General features: G+C 48.1%; 1 pseudogene; it reads left to right on the top strand.

Moving 5' to 3' along the window:
- Window positions 1–1,326: 1,326 nt before the first annotated feature.
- Window positions 1,327–14,554, top strand: LOC121577162 (annotated as a pseudogene).
- Window positions 14,555–16,815: the final 2,261 nt, after the last annotated feature.

Below are 16,815 nucleotides of genomic sequence, written 5' to 3'. Positions count from 1 at the left end.
CGTTTCTACAACTTGATTGGAGTCCACCTGTGGTAAATTAAATTGATTGGACTTGATTTGGAAAGGCACACACCAGAGCAAAAACCAAGCCATGAGGTCGAAGGAATTGTCTGTAGAGCTCAGAGACAGGATTGTGTCGAGGCACAGATCTGGGAAAGGATATCAAAATATTTCTGCAGCATTGAAGGTCCCCAAGAACACAGTGGCCTCGATCATTGTTAAATGGAAGAAGTTTGGAACCACCAAGACTCTTCCTAGAGCAGGCCGCCCGGCCAAACTGAGCAATCGGGAGAGAAGGGCCTTGGTCAGGGAGGTGACCAAGAACCCGATGGTCACTCTGACAGAGCTCCAGAGTTCCTCTGTGGAGATGGGAGAACCTTCCAGAAGGAAAACCATCTCTGCAGCACTCCACCAATCAGGTTCTTTATGGTAGAGTGGACAGACGGAAGCCACTCCTCAGTAAAAGGCACATGACAGCCCGCTTGGAATTTGCCAAAAGGCGCCTAAAAGACTCTTAGACCATGAGAAACAAGATTCTCTGGTCTGATGAAACCAAGATTGAACTCTTTGGACTGAATTCCAAGCTTCACGTCTGGGGGAAACCTGGCATCATCCCTACGGTGAAGCATGGTGGTGGCAGCATCATGCTGTGGGGATGTTTTTCAGTGGCAGGGACTGGGAGACTAGTCAGGATCATGGGAGAGATGAACGGAGCAAAGTACAGAGAGATCCTTGATAAAAACCTGCTCCAGAGTGCTCAGGACCTCAGACTGGGGCGAAGGTTCACCTTCCAACAGGACAACAACCCTAAGCACACAACCAAGACAACGCAGGAGTGGCTTCAGAACAAGTCTGAATGTCCTTGAGTGGCCCAGGTAGAGCCCGAACTTGAACCCGATCGAACATCTCTGGAGAGACCTGAAAATAGCTGTGCAGCGACGCTCACCATCCAAACTGACAGAGCTTGAGAGGATCTGCAGAGAAGAATGGGAGAAACTCCCCAAATACAGGTGTGCCAAGCTTGTAGCGTCATACCCAAGAAAGAAGACTTGAGGCTGTAATCGCTGCCAAAGGTGCTTCAACAAAGTACTGAGTAAAGGTTCTGAATACTGTTTTGGTTTTGTCATTATGGGGTATTGATTAGGGGGGGGGGGGAAACAATTTAATCAATTTTAGAATAAGGCTGTAGTTTAACTAAATGTGGAAAAAGTGAAGGTGTCTGAATACGTTCCGAATGCACTGTATTGTATGTTACTGTACAGCCACTGCGTTTAAATTTAGGTGCTTTTCAATGACCAAATCTGCTTTTTTCAACCCGTGTACGGGATGACAGGTACTGTGAGTATAAAGGACTACCCAGGTAACCTAATGATTTTCCTGGAAACCTTCAGAAAGTCCCCTCTAACTGGGATATAATGGGTATGTCATTCCATTAGTAGTCATCGAGACATGCATGCATTGATAGAGGGCGACATAAACATTTTATTATGGAGCTGTATTAAAGCCTAGTCAATATACTGTAGGTTATTCTATTGCTATTTTAAAAAATGAGGATATTGCTGTTACTCATAGAAGACTACATTTAATCTGTCTTTTAACACCCCATCTGCCTTGGCTGCTCTCTCTGACTGTGCAGCACCTGAAGGACAAGTTCTGAAACTTGGTTGCTGGGTGGGATGGGAAGGGGTGGGAGGCATGCTTTCCGGGTAGGGAGGGAGGAAGCGGGCGGGTGGATGGGGACTGAGGGGAGGAATGGGTTTGGGTCATCTTTGTATGTTTTTATTTGAATGTTTCTGAACCTGTAACCCCCCTCTGAAAAAGAAAAATGACAAAACTGAATAAAAAGTTGGTCACCCCAAATAAAGTACTGGAACTTCATTTTCTACAGGGGTGCTGAATGTTCAGACTCTGGAGGAGGTGGTGATGTGGTCTATGGTTCCATGGTCCAGTTCTGCAAGTACCGCTTTGAATATGTACGTTTCCCATAGTCCTATACAGTGGGGAGAACAAGTATTTGATACACTGCCGATTTTGCAGGTTTTCCTACTTACAAAGCATGTAGAGGTCTGTAATTTTTATCTTCAACTGTGAGAGACGGAATTTGAAAAAGAAATCCAGAAAATCAAATTGTATGATTTTTAAGTAATTAATTTGCATTTTATTGCATGACATAAGTATTTGATACATCAGAAAAGCAGAACTTAATATTTGGTACATAAACCTTTGTTTGCAATTACAGAGATCATACGTTTCCTGTAGGTCTTGACCAGGTTTGCACACACTGCAGCAGGGATTTTGGCCCACTCCTCCATACAGACCTTCTCCAGATCCTTCAGGTTTCGGGGCTGTCGCTGGGCAATACAGACTTTCAGCTCCCTCCAAAGATGTTCTATTGGGTTCAGGTCTGGAGACTGGCTAGGCCACTCCAGGACCTTGAGATGCTTCTTACGGAGCCACTCCTTAGTTGCCCTGGCTGTGTGTTTCGGGTCGTTGTCATGCTGGAAGACCCAGCCACGACCCATCTTCAATGCTCTTACTGAGGGAAGGAGGTTGTTGGCCAAGATCTCACGATACATGGCCCTATCCATCCTCCCCTCAATACGGTGCAGTCCTCCTGTCCCCTTTGCAGAAAAGCATCCCCAAAGAATGATGTTTCCACCTCCATGCTTCATGGTTGGTATGGTGTTCTTGGGGTTGTACTCATCCTTCTTCTTCCTCCAGACACGGCGAGTGGAGTTTAGACCATAAAGCTCTATTTTTGTCTCATCAGACCACATGACCATCTCCCATTCCTCCTCTGGATCATCCAGATGGTCATTGGCAAACTTCAGACGGGCCTGGACATGCGCTGGCTTGAGCAGGGGGACCTTGCGTGCGCTGCAGGATTTTAATCCATGACGGCGTAGTGTGTTACTAATGGTTTTCTTTGAGACTGTGGTCCCAGCTCGCTTCAGGTCATTGACCAGGTCCTGCCGTGTAGTTCTGGGCTGATCCCTCACCTTCCTCATGATCATTGATGCCCCACGAGGTGAGATCTTGCATGGAGCCCCAGACCGAGAGTGATTGACCGTCATCTTGAACTTCTTCCATTTTCTAATAATTGCGCCAACAGTTGTTGCCTTCTCACCAAGCTGCTTGCCTATTGTCCTGTAGCCCATCCCAGCCTTGTGCAGGTCTACAATTTGATCCCTGATGTCCTTACACAGCTCTCTGGTCTTGGCCATTGTGGAGAGGTTGGAGTCTGTTTGATTGAGTGTATGGCAGGTGTCTTTTATAGAGGTAACGAGTTCAAACAGGTGCAGTTAATACAGGTAATGAGTGGAGAACAGGAGGGCTTCTTAAAGAAAAACGAATAGGTCTGTGAGAGCCGGAATTCTTACTGGTTGGTAGGTGATCAAATACTTATGTCATGCAATAAAATGCAAATTAATTACTTAAAAATCATACAATGTGATTTTCTGGATTTTTGTTTTAGATTCCTTCTCTCACAGTTGAAGTGTACCTATGATAAAAATTACAGACCTCTACATGCTTTGTAAGTAGGAAAACCTGCAAAATCGGCAGTGTATCAAATACTTGTTCTCCCCACTGTATATGAGTTATCCTCTTTTGACAAACAAAAATGTTTTAGTATTTGTAAATAGCCAAAATCTGTAACGGTAATCAATAGTGTCTTTGTTCTGTAAAAACATGTTAATAAACTCTGATAATTTCCCCTTACTTTGATTACCATCCCGGATCATGATTAGGGTTTTTGCTGTTATGACATTCTATCAACATCCACGTCAGTATCACACTTTATCATTGAGTCATATCTTGTGTGTGTGTGTTGTTGTTGCAGCTGTCATTCTCTCCCACCACTCCTTTGGGCAGCCATTTGAGGGTGCTGGCTCTGCTGGTGAGCATGCTGCTGACCTGTTGTGGCCTGCTGGGACACCCCTATGGCATGCACACCATCGCCTTCATGGCTTCTGAGGTAGGAGGCTAGAAGGTGGATCTCAAGTGTATTTCCTTGATTCATCTTCTCTCCTCAGGAGAGGAATGTTTCTCCAATGCATTTTGAGATGGAGGCGACTTTAAAAAGTCTCTATTGGATCCTCTTACCTTTGTTTCTCTAATGTATATGGATAAACATTTACTGTGTAGTGCTTCTCTCTGTTTTATGTATACAACATGGCCTTATCTGATGATGCTCCCTGTTATCTAAAGAGACCATTGTTTTCTTATGTTTCCTTTCAGTGTATTCTGGTATCCGTTAGAATGTCATTATTCGGTAAGTGATTGTGTTGGCAATATTGTATATCTTGTATGAACCCATTACCAACTGGTTGTCACGGTTTCGGCCGAGGCTGCTCCTCCTCCTGGTTCGGGCAGGCTTCGGCGTTCGCCGTCCCCGGAATACTAGCTACCACCGTTGTATGTTTCGTGTGTTGATTGCTTTGGTCTGTCTGGTACACCTGTGTCTGTTTGTGTCCTAATTACGTGTCCTATAAGTTCCCTGTTTTGTGTTAGTTATATTGTGTGTTGTTGTCCGCGTGTCTTTTGAGCTGCGTGTTTTGCGCTCTTCATGGTATTTGTTTTACGCATGTTGCGTACTGTTTCTCGCCTCTGTATTTTCGAGGTCGTGTATGGATTATTGTGCACTTTACTAATAGTAAAGTTTGTTGGACTAAACCTCTGTGTCCTGCGCCTGACTCCTCATCACATCCACATCGGTACCATACTGACAGAACAACACACCACTTATGGAGTCAGCAGGATCAGCGACGACAGCCTGGTCACTAGAAGAACGGCTCAGTCAGCAGGACTCCATGATCCGGCAACTGGAGGCGTTCTAGGCGAGGTGTCCAACACTCTGCACCGGTTGGCTAGTGGAGAGGTGCCCACGTCCACATACACCATCCCATCGCCACCGGTCAATCCTCCTCTCTCAGCGCCGGAACCCAGTGGTATTCGGCTCTCGCTCCCGAGGGCATATGACGGTTCTGCAGCCGGGTGTCAGGGGTTCCTCCTGCAGATAGAACTATACCTGGCTACTATACACCCAGCGCCCTCGGGATACGAGAGCGTCTCCGCCCTCATCTCCTGTCTATCCGGTAAGGCGTTGGAATGGGCCAACGCCGAATGGAGGAGAATAGACGCAGCTACCATCACCTACGCTGAGTTCTCCCGCCGCTTCCGGGCAGTCTTCGATCACCCACCTGAAGGGAAGGCGGCGGGGGAGCGTCTGTTCTACCTCCGACAGGAGAAGAGGAGCGCACAGGAGTTCGCACTGGAGTTCCGGACGATAGCTGCGGATGCGGGATGGAATGAGAGGGCCCTCATCGACCAGTACCGGTGTAGCCTGCGAGAGGACGTTCGTCGTGAGCTGGCCTGCAGGGACACCAACCTATGCTTCGACCAGCTGGTGGACATCTCCATCCGGCTTGACACCCTGCTGGCCACCCGCGGACGTCCCGAGTGGGGGTTGTCCATTCCATCCTCCAGCACCTCCGAGCCAATTCCTATGGAGCTCGGGGGTGCTGGCGCTAGAGAGAGGAGGAGGGAGAACCCGAGGAGGGCCACCCCCTGCACCAACTGTGGCCGTGGAGGACACACCGCGGCCAGGTGCTGGGGAGGGTCTTCTGAGAGAGGGGACAACAGGTCACGCACTGGGGAGTCATTTCAGGTGAGTAGGCGCCCCACTTACCCAGAGCTCTCTGTTGGTCACATGAGTATTCCTGTGCGTTTTCCACAGGTGGCACCTCATTCCCAGCATAAGGCGCTAGTAGATTCAGGCGCAGCTGGGAACTTTATTGATCGGGCATTTTGTGCTAGGTTAGGAATTCCCCTTCGGCCGGTAGAAGTTCCATTCCCTGTCCATGCATTAGACAGCCGGCCGTTGGGGTCGGGTCTGATCAGGGATGTCACAGCACCGCTGACGATGACTACGCAGGGGGGTCATGAGGAAATCATTCAGTTCTATCTGATTGACTCTCCTGCGTACCCAGTGGTGTTGGGGCTTCCCTGGTTAAGCACCCACGATCCTACCATAGCGTGGCAACAGAGGGCTCTTATGGAGTGGTCTGCCCAGTGTGTAGGGAGATGTCTAGGTGTTTCCATAGGGGCGACCTCGGTAGAGAGTCCGAACCAAGTGCCCGCACTGCGCATTCCCCCGAGTATGAGGATTTAGCACTAGCGTTTAGCAAATCGAGGGCAGCACGGCTACCTCCTCATAGACAGGGGGACTGTGCGATAAATCTCCAGACCGGAGCAGCTTTTCCCAGGAGTCATGTGTATCCCCTGTCTCAAGAGGAAACTGCGGCTATGGAGACTTACATAGCCGAGTCCTTGGCACAGGGATACATACGGCCCCTCTACTTCTCCGGTCTCCTCGAGTTTCTTCTTTGTGAAGAAGAAGGACGGGGATTGCGCCCGTGTATTGATTACCTTAGTCTCAATCAGATCACAGTAAAATACAGTTACCCACTTCCACTGATTGCGACGATGACGGAGTCATTACGCGGAGCGCGGTTCTTCACAAAGTTGGATCTCAGGAGCGCGTACAATTTGGTGCGCATTAGGGAGGGGGGATGAATGGAAAACAGCATTTAGCACCACCTCGGGTCATTACGAGTATCTCGTCATGCCGTACGGGTTAATGAATGCTCCTTCAGTCTTCCAATCCTTTGTTGATGAGATTTTCCGGGACATGCATGGGCAGGGTGTAGTGGTGTACATTGACGACATTCTAGTGTATTCTTCTACACGAGCCGAGCATGTAGCCCAGGTGCGCCGAGTATTGAGACGACTGTTGGAGCATGACTTGTATGTCAAGGCAGAGAAATGCCTGTTCTTCCAGGAGTCCGTCTCCTTTTTGGGTTATCGGTTGTCCGCGTCTGGCGTGGAGATAGAGGTAGATCGGGTATCGGCTGTGCGTAATTGGCAAACTCCAACCACCGTAAAAGAGGTGCAGCGGTTCTTGGGTTTTGCTAATTACTACCGGAGGTTTATCCGGGGCTTTGGACAGGTTGCAGCTCCCATTACGTCCCTGCTAAAGGGGGGTCCGGTGCGCTTGCAGTGGTCAGCTGAGGCGGACAGGGCATTTGTCAAGCTGAAGAACCTGTTCGCCTCGGCCCCCGGTGCTGGCGCATCCGGATCCCTCTTTGCCTTTCCAAGTAGAGGTGGACGCGTCCGAGACCGGTATTGGGGCAGTCCTGTCACAACGGTCCGGCACGCCACCTAAGCTCCGCCCCTGTGCGTTCTACTCCAAGAAGCTCAGCTCGGCGGAGCGCAATTATGACGTTGGGGACAGGGAGCTGTTAGCTGTAGTCCAGGCCCTAAAGGTGTGGAGGCATTGGCTTGAGGGGGCTCAACACCCTTTTCTCATTCTGACTGATCACCGTAACCTGGAGTACATCCGGGCAGCTAGGAGATTGAACCCTCGTCAGGCTAGGTGGAACATGTTCCTGACCCGGTTTGTTTTTAAGATCACATACATCCCTGGGTCCCAGAACGGTAAGGCAGACGCACTGTCCCGGCAGTATGACACGGAGGAGAGGTCCATTGAGCCTACTTCCATACTGCCGGAGTCTTGTCTGGTGGCTCCGGTAGTATGGGAGGTCGATGCGGAAATCGAGCGGGCGCTGCGTACCGACCCTACTCCCCCCGAGTGTCCTGTGGGGCGGACGTACGTTCCGCTCGAGGTTCGTGATCGGCTTATTTCTTGGGCTCATACATCACCCTCCTCTGGACATCCTGGTATTGGTCGGACGGTGCACTGCCTTAGCGTGAAATACTGGTGGCCAACGTTAGCCAGGGATGTGAGGGTTTATGTCTCCTCCTGCTCGGTGTGTGCCCAGTGTAAGGCACCTAGACATTTGCCCAGGGGTAAGTTACATCCTCTGCCCGTTCCACAACGACCATGGTCCCACCTCTCGGTAGATTTTGTGACCGATCTACCCCCTTCCCAGGGTAATACCACCATTTTGGTCGTTGTGGATCGGTTTTCTAAGGCCTGTCGTCTCCTCCCACTGCCCTACAGACCGCCGAGGCCCTCTTTACCCACGTGTTCCGGCACTATGGGGTCCCCGAGGATATTGTGTCCGACCGAGGTCCCCAGTTCACCTCCAGAGTCTGGGGGGCTTTCATGGAACGCCTGGGGGTCTCGGTTAGCCTTACCTCGGGGTACCACCCAGAGAGCAATGGGCAGGTTGAACGTGTGAACCAGGATGTGGGTAGGTTTTTGAGGTCCTATTGCCGGGACCGGCCGGAGGAGTGGTCGAGGTATATCCCTGGGCAGAGATGGCCCAGAACTCTCTCCGCCACTCCTCCACCGGATTAACACCTTTCCAGTGTATTTTAGGGTATCAGCCGGTCCTGGCACCGTGGCACGAGAGCCAGACCGAGGCCCCTGCGGTGGACGAGTGGATTCGGCGCTCGGAAGAGACGTGGGGACGCTGCCCATGTCCATCTGCAGCGTGCCATCCGTCAACAGAAGGCGAGCGCCGATCGCCACCGCAGTGAGGGGCCGGTGTACGCACCGGGAGATCGAGTCTGGCTCTCGACTCGAAACCTGCCCCTCCGCCTGCCCTGCCGGAAGCTGGGTCGGCGGTTTGTGGGGGCCCCTTCAAAGTCCTGAGAAGATTGAATGAGGTGTGTTACAGATTACAACTGCCTATTGAGTACAAAAATATTAACCCCTCGTTCCATGTGTCTCTTCTCAGGCCGGTGGTAGCTGGTCCACTCCAAGAGGAGGAGATAGGAGAGACCCCTCCACCCCCTTTGGACATCGAGGGGGGCACCGGCGTACAGGGTCCGGACTATATTGGACTCGAGGCGCCGGAGGAGTGGTCTCCAGTATCTCGTGGAGTGGGAGGGGTACGGTCCGGAGGAACGGTGCTGGGTGCATAGGAGGGACATCCTCGACCCATCCCTCCTGACAGAGTTCCACCGTGGGCATCCCACGCGCCCGGGTCTGCGTCCTCCTGGCCGTCCCCGAGACCGGGGTCGGCGCACGGCTAGTGCCGCGCGTCAAGGGGGGGGTACTGTCACGGTTTCGGCCGAGGCTGCTCCTCCTCCTGGTTCGGGCAGGCTTCGGCGTTCGCCGTCCCCGGAATACTAGCTACCACCGTTGTATGTTTCGTGTGTTGATTGCTTTGGTCTGTCTGGTACACCTGTGTCTGTTTGTGTCCTAATTACGTGTCCTATAAGTTCCCTGTTTTGTGTTAGTTATATTGTGTGTTGTTGTCCGCATGTCTTTTGAGCTGCGTGTTTTGCGCTCTTCATGGTATTTGTTTTACGCATGTTGCGTTCTGTTTCTCGCCTCTGTATTTTCGAGGTCGTGTATGGATTATTGTGCACTTTACTAATAGTAAAGTTTGTTGGACTAAACCTCTGTGTCCTGCGCCTGACTCCTCATCACATCCACATCGGTACCATACTGACACTGGTGGTACATCTGAAAAGTGGACACACACTCACACACTCTTAACCACATGTTCCTGCTCCCTCTAGGTTCTCTATCCACCTGTGGGACCTGAACCATGAGGGCACTTGGGAGAGTAAGGGATCCTACGTCTCCTGCACTGACTTTGTGATGGATCTGGCTCTGCAAGGCTGGACCTCATGCATCACATCCACATGCTGATGAGTTCAAACCCCGTCCTCAGACATCTGTCACACAAAGCAAGCACACAATAGTGGCATGTCCCTATTTGAGTTATTACTATTGCATTACTAGTGTTGTAACTAAGGTCCATTCATCATTAGGTCCCTTCTTGTTGTAACCATAATGTCTTATTTCTACCACCTCCCCTTCTTACCCCTCCCCCTTCTCAGCTGTTCGGTACCATCTGGCTCTCCATTGCCAGCCTGGTGATCTTCATTGCAGCTACGCTACCTGTTCGACGAAGTCCGTCGCCACAAGAACTACCTCTGCGTCATCCACAACATGGAGGCCAGGTTTGTTGCTCAATCAACTAGCTTTATCTGTCTTCAAAGAGGGTGGCAGTACTTGTGTAGCCTATTTGAATGACCTTTTATATTATACTGTATCTAACTATGCTCTGAGGCACATTTGAAGGCAAAATGAAAGCAAAAGGCGGATTTCCGTGGTCTAAGAAGAAAATGGACAAAGTGTTGTTCTTCTAAATATGTTGCTGATTGGTTGATTGCAGGTTTGCTGTGGCCACCTCTGATGAGCTGGTAGCCAACAATGATGACTGTGCTATCTGCTGGGACTCCATGACTACAGAACGCAAGCTGCCCTGTGGACATCTCTTCCACAAGTGAGCAGCTGTCTGTAAACTGTAACTCTTTTCTCCCGCGCTGTGCACATTTGAACAACCGCAACATCTATCTGTTGTCGTTTGCAATGGCTATTGGATATGTATATATTGATGTTTAAATGTCTGGGGGAAATATTTTTGGCTGGTGGACATCAACTGATAGTGAATGAATGATGCGAGTCCTCCACCTTCCAATGTGGAAGTGCTATATAAATGTATAATATATAAATGTAGAATATATAAATGTAGAATATACACTGCTCAAAAAAATTAAGGGAACACTAAAATAACACATCCTAGATCTGAATGAATGAAATAATCTTATTAAATACTTTTTTCTTTACATAGTTGAATGTGCTGACAACAAAATCACACAAAAATGATCAATGGAAATCAAATGTATCAACCCATGGAGGTCTGGATTTGGAGTCACCCTCAAAATTGAAGTGGAAAACCACACTACAGGCTGATCCAACTTTGATGTAATGTCCTTAAAACAAGTCAAAATGAGGCTCAGTAGTGTGTGTGGCCTCCACGTGCCTGTATGACCTCCCTACAACGCCTGGGCATGCTCCTGATGAGGTGGCGGATGGTCTCCTGAGGGATCTCCTCCCAGACCTGGACTAAAGCATCCGCCAACTCCTGGACAGTCTGTGGTGCAACGTGGCGTTGGTGGATGGAGCGAGACATGATGTCCCAGATGTGCTCAATTGGATTCAGGTCTGGGGAACGGGCGGGCCAGTCCATAGCATCAATGCCTTCCTCTTGCAGGAACTGCTGACACACTCCAGCCACATGAGGTCTAGCATTGTCTTGCATTATGAGGAACCCAGGGCCAACCGCACCAGCATATGGTCTCACAAGGGGTCTGAGGATCTCATCTCGGTACCTAATGGCAGTCAGGCTACCTCTGGCGAGCACATGGAGGGCTGTGCGGCCCCCCAAAGAAATGTCACCCCACACCATGACTGACCCACCGCCAAACCGGTCATGCTGGAGGATGTTGCAGGCAGCAGAACGTTCTCCACGGCGTCTCCAGACCCTGTCACGTCTGTCACGTGCTCAGTGTGAACCTGCTTTCATCTGTGAAGAGCACAGGGCGCCAGTGGCGAATTTGCCAATCTTGGTGTTCTCTGGCAAATGCCAAATGTCCTGCACGGTGTTGGGCTGTAAGCACAACCCCCACCTGTGGACGTCGGGCCCTCATACCACCCTCATGGAGCAGACACATGCACATTTGTGGCCTGCTGGAGGTCATTTTGCAGGGCTCTGGCAGTGCTCCTCCTGCTCCTCCTTGCACAAAGGCGGAGGTAGCAGTCCTGCTGCTGGGTTGTTGCCCTCCTATGGCCTCCTCCATGTCTCCTGATGTACTGGCCTGTCTCCTGGTAGCGCCTCCATGCTCTGGACACTACGCTGACAGACACAGCAAACCTTCTTGCCACAGCTCGCATTGATGTGCCATCCTGGATGAGCTGCACTACCTGAGCCACTTGTGTGGGTTGTAGAATCCGTCTCATGCTACCACTAGAGTGAAAGCACCGCCAGCATTCAAAAGTGACCAAAACATCAGCCAGGAAGCATAGGAACTGAGAGGTGGTCTGTGGTCACCACCTGCAAAACCAGTCCTTTATTGGGGGTGTCTTGCTAATTGCCTATAATTTCCACCTGTTGTCTATTCCATTTGCACAACAGCATGTGAAATTTATTGTCAATCAGTGTTGCTTCCTAAGTGGACAGTTTGATTTCACAGAAGTGTGATTGACTTTGAGTTACATTGTGTTGTTTAAGTGTTCCCTTTATTTTTTTTAGCAGTGCATAAATGCCTTTGTGTGCCCAGCTCCTGCCTGCCCTCCTGGTTGGAGCAGTACACGTTATGTCCCACATGCTGTATGTCTCTGAACATCAGTGAGGGGGCCAGAGGAGAGGCAGAGGGACCCCCTGCTGGAGGACAACATGGGCCCTGGAGGCCCCGGGCCTGAGGCACGGCCATACCTCAACCAGCACAGCCACTTTTTCCTCTTTGACTGTGAGGCCCCAAAACTCCTCCAGTATCCTAATTTCTCTACTAGCTCTCAGAACCACTCTATTTATGTATGCAATTTATTGAACTGGGAAAAGACACAATCAACAGTTTGGCTTCCTCATCAATGTTAATGTTCCTATGAAAATAAATGACAGTAGTCCCTAGACTCCCTAGTTTTGTTGTTGTTTTCTGCATCAGGTCTTAGTATCTGTAGGGCTAAGAGCATGCGCGAGAGTAACACCCATAAAATATGCAGATAGACATCCCCTCAGCGGTTACTCTGAAACAGTTAGCGACTGTTCAAGCTTTTCTCTAAACACAAGACACCCGTATACAGTGTAGAAAGTACACCTCTCATGAATATTCTATGAGCTTGTACTTACATGTATTTCACCCTACAAGGTTGTCGAATTGCAAGCTGGCTGCTCAGTTTCTCAGTGGAAGTCATGCACACATGGCTTAATGCCATGGTCAGTATTCCTATGGTCCATTGATCCATGACTTGTGTGCTTCCAGTGCCTTGTGCAATTATTGTGTTAACATTCACCTGTCCTATTCTTTCATGTCAGTGACAATGAAGAAAATTAGGTAAATATTGGATGTTTGAAATAATGATAATTCTCCTCTCTCACTATCTTTAGGACCATCAGATGGGGGATATGTTCCCTCAGGTTCCCTACCATCTGGTGCTCCAGGACTTACAGCTGACCCACTCTGTAGAGGTCACCACTGACAACATCCTGGTGGGACGCATCGTGGTGCCTTTCTCCACACAGGTCAATCCAGTCCCACTCCCACCACAAACCCTTTCTCACACAGGTCAATCCAGTCCCACTCCCACCACAAAACCTTTCTCACACAGGTCAATCCAGTCCCACTCCCACCACAAAACCTTTCTCACACAGGTCAATCCAGTCCCACTCCCACCACAAACCCTTTCTCACACAGGTCAATCCAGTCCCACTCCCACCACAAAACCTTTCTCACACAGGTCAATCCAGTCCCACTCCCACCACAAACCCTTTCTCACACAGGTCAATCCCACATCTCTAACAAAAGGTGTTTGTGTCTACTTATGTGAGTTTATGTTACTCCTTGGATGGTACATTAACATAGGGGAATACTAAAACAGAATTCAGGGTCAATTCATCCTATGAGCCAATATAACAAATTACTTATAAAATGTTTTGAGTGGGATACCTGACTTCAACAGTAAATCCAGGATAGTCCCTAAAAGGTATGCTGTGCTCCTCTTCCTGTCCAGCCTGTGGATCGCATAGTCTCCCAGGTCAACCTCTCCCCAGAGGATGTGGGTGGGGCCAGCGGGACTTCAGAGGTCGTGACCCCTGAGGTGGAGGACTTTGAGCTCAGGTGCAGCCGCTTCTCCATGTCAGCCGAGGAGAGACAGAAGATGCTGCAGCAGAGGAAATATGACATACTGCTACGAGCATGCAGGTACTGTGTCTGCTTATTTAAAAGCACTGTTTTCCATAGACTTCAATGGAACACTTCCGGTTCCTAACCTGCTAGCCTGGATTTTCAAATTACAGTCTATTATGGGCAGTGCGAATTATGCAAATTGTCTATTTGTCCTCCTATTATTACCTTTCTATGCTCTATTTGTGCACGCTTGTCTATTGATGTTTTTGTTTTAATATTTTGTCCTGTATGTTACCCTGTGTTTTTTCCATTTCATGCTGCTCTATTCCATTGACATCCATTTAGCTCATTCTGTTTCTCATGCTCCTGTTAATGGTACTAATCTATTAGCAGCACTGGCTAATCAGCCCTAATGATGATGAGGCACTGGGCAGCACTGACCCCATTAGCACACCCATGTTCCCTGGCCCCATAACTCTAACACACCGGGCTTCAAATAGTACTTTTCTTTCAAATACTTTGGGCATTGAAATTGCCAGACGGGCAGGGTTTGCAGTTGCACTTTTGGGACTATTCAATTGGTTCCATTGCACCAGGCAAGCTAAATCAACCTGAGCTAAAGTATTTGAAAGGAAACCAATATTAACCACAAGCCTAACCCTAGCTTAATGTTCACATCCCGGTTCAACCCTGACCCTCAGCCACAACCCTAACCCTTTTCTATGTCTCCTCTCTCAGGAGATATCTAACTAAGAGCCCTGAGGAAGCTGCTGCCATGAACGACGAAGATGATGATGAGTACGATGAAGGTCTGCCCTTCAGTAAGAGTAATAGGATTATAAGTCACACAGGTCTCCCTGCACCACCAAACCTGCCCCTCTAGGTCCCAGAGTCTTTCTAGGGCTGAAGTAGTCTACTGAATAGACTATCTCAAATAAAAGAAAATCTTATGTCACATGCTTCGTAAAAAACAGGTGTAGACTAACAGTGAAATGCTTACTTATGGGCTCTTTCCAACAATGCAGAAAGAAAAATATAGAAACAATTATAACACGAGGAATAAATACACAATGAGTAACGATAACTTGGCTATATACACAGGGTACCAGTACCGAGTCGATGTGCAGGGGTACATATAGGTAGGGGTAAAGTGATTAGGCAATAGGATAGATAATAGACAGTAGCAGCAGCGTTTGTGATGAGGCAAAAGAGTTAGTGCAAAGAGGGTCAATGCAGATTGTCTAGGTAGCTATTTGGTTAACTATTTAGTAGTCTTATGTTTTTTTCAAATCAAATCAAATTGTATTTGTCACATGCGCCGAATACAACAGGTATGGACCTTACCGTGAAATGCTTACTCACAAGCCCTTAATCAACAATGCAGTTAAAGAAATAAAGAAAATATTTACTAAATAAAATAAAGTTAAAAACAAAATAAAAAGTAACACAATAAAATAACAATAACAAGGCTATATACAGAGGGTATTGGTACTGAGTCAATGTGCGGGGGTACAGGTTAGTCGAGGTACATTTGTACATGTAGGTAGGGGTTTGGGGGTAGAAGCTGTTCAGGGTCCTGTTGGTTCCAGACTTGGTGCATCGGTACCGCTTGCCGTGCGGTTAGCAGAGAAAAGTCTGTGACTTGGGTGGCTGGAGTCTGACAGTTTTTAGGGCCTTCCTCTGACACTGCCTGGTGTAGAGGTCATGGATGGCAGGGTGCTCGGCCCCAGTGATGGACTGGGCCGTACGCACTACCCTCTGTAGCACCTTGTGGTCGATGCCATGCAGTTGCCATACCAAGCGGTGATGCAGCCAGTCAAGATGCTCTCAATGCAAGATGCTCTGTGTTGGAAGAGGCATTGTCGTGTCTTCTTCACTACTGTGTTGGTGTGTATGGACCATGTTAATGTCTTGGTGATGAGGACACTGAGGAACTTGAAGCTCTCGACCCGCTTCACTACAGCCCCATCGATGTGGATGGGGGTGTGCTCGGCCCTCAGTAGTTCCTGATCGTGGACTACAGGAAACAATCTATCCATTGAATTATCTATCCATTGAATTAATCTGAGAAGACAAAACATTTGCATGATGACATTTTTCCCATGCTGTGTTTTAAATGTGCTGTCTGGGGTGCTATAGCCAGACCAGGGACTGGGTTCTGTCATAGATATCACAGATTTAATCGGTCTCTCTCACCCCAGGACTACAGAGCATTAATGCCTGGCATGAATTAAGTTCATGCCGCTTTCACACTTTGCCACTAAATCTATGCATGAGTCATTCTGTCTGTTACTTATTTGATGACTGTAAGTCGCTTTGGATAAAAGCGTCTGCTAAATGGCATATTTATTATTATTATCTGGTGATCCTCAAACTAACAATGTCTTATTAATGTGAGTCATGAAAACAGGACACGACACGTTCTAAAGTGGATCGATTGAATTCAGGCCTTGAAAGCTTCTAGTCGATTGTGGCTCTGCTTATACCAAAACAGTCTTTGCTTTGGTTCAGATCTCAGATGTGATCTAGCCGCTGAGTCACTCGAGGAATGCCAGTAAGTTACATATTGTGCAAAAAGTTACATATTGCAGCTTTAAGTTGTTATTTTTTGTCTCTATTAGGCATTTGTGTCTCATAAATATGCCAATACATTACTAATCAGAAATCTGTATTTTCAATATTTTTCATGTTTCTGCTCTCGTCTCTAGCATGGAGAAACATTCTCTCCATCCAATGTCAATGTCTGATACTGTTGAGAGCATGTAGTACAGTTAGATGTAGGAAAGAGTTATATTTTTGTATATAATTCGGAATTAAACTCATATTCTGAAGACAAACTCCTTAGGCGCAGGTCCACTCTTCACTCTTAAAGTATAAAGAAAAATGTGTACCCATTGCCATTTGTATTGATAGTGTGCCAGTATGATTTATAGCTACATTTTTCATTGATTCTTAATTTGTGTACATGCATAGTTACAGTGCCTTCAGAAAGTATTCAAACCCCTTGACTTATTCCACATTTTGCAGTGTTACAGCCTGAATTCAAAATTGATTAAATAGATTTTTTTTCTCTCACCCATCTACATACAATACATAGTCCCCCTATTTTAGGGAACCAAAAGTATTGGGACAAATTCAGTTATA

This window comes from Coregonus clupeaformis, chromosome 11, assembly GCF_020615455.1.
Source record: "Coregonus clupeaformis isolate EN_2021a chromosome 11, ASM2061545v1, whole genome shotgun sequence".
Lineage (NCBI taxonomy): Eukaryota > Metazoa > Chordata > Actinopteri > Salmoniformes > Salmonidae > Coregonus > Coregonus clupeaformis.
The sequence above is the reverse complement of the archived record's forward strand: the minus strand, read 5'-3'. Positions and strand labels throughout refer to the sequence as shown.